Below are 737 nucleotides of genomic sequence, written 5' to 3' on the forward strand. Positions count from 1 at the left end.
TGTATATATGTATGTATATATATATATATACACACACACCTTCGCAACACATTAAGTCACCCGTTCGTATAATTGACGTAAATTTACTACACCCAGTTATATAGCCGAGTCATCAGTGACTAAACCGACATCTCCACCGGGATGGCCTGCTGGAAAGAGTCACTTGTACCTTAGCGGACTGAAAACGGTATTTGTGAATTGTTGAACGCAGCAGATGATCACCGACTATCAATCAATGGTTAACTGTACTTTGCGTGTTTACGTCATGTTCTATATTAAAGCAGATGTAAGACCATTCAGAATTGTCAACGATGTCAGCAACTGGTTTGATGCATTATACTGCACTTATATATGTTATCTTGTCGTTCTAGTTTGATTCTGTGATTAGCTTAAGCGAATATTTTAGAAAGCTTCACCAATGGAAATTTCATGTATAACTTTATATGCTGCCATTGTTAGTACATACTGTCACTCCTGCTGTTATTTGTTGACTTCTTTCTCCATTATCCATCCAACACAAACAGGAGTCGATGGAGGCGGTCAAGGTATCTACCTGTCTAGTTCAGTTTATTCTTTCAATTTGTATATACATATTGCAAATATCTATCTGAAAAGCTTCCGTTATAGTGAAAATTCAGCAGAAAAATTAACAATAAAATGGCTTTCAAATCATTCGAATACATACACATAAACACCCACCCATACACACATACATGTATATATATATATATATATAT

This window comes from Octopus bimaculoides, chromosome 10, assembly GCF_001194135.2.
Source record: "Octopus bimaculoides isolate UCB-OBI-ISO-001 chromosome 10, ASM119413v2, whole genome shotgun sequence".
Lineage (NCBI taxonomy): Eukaryota > Metazoa > Mollusca > Cephalopoda > Octopoda > Octopodidae > Octopus > Octopus bimaculoides.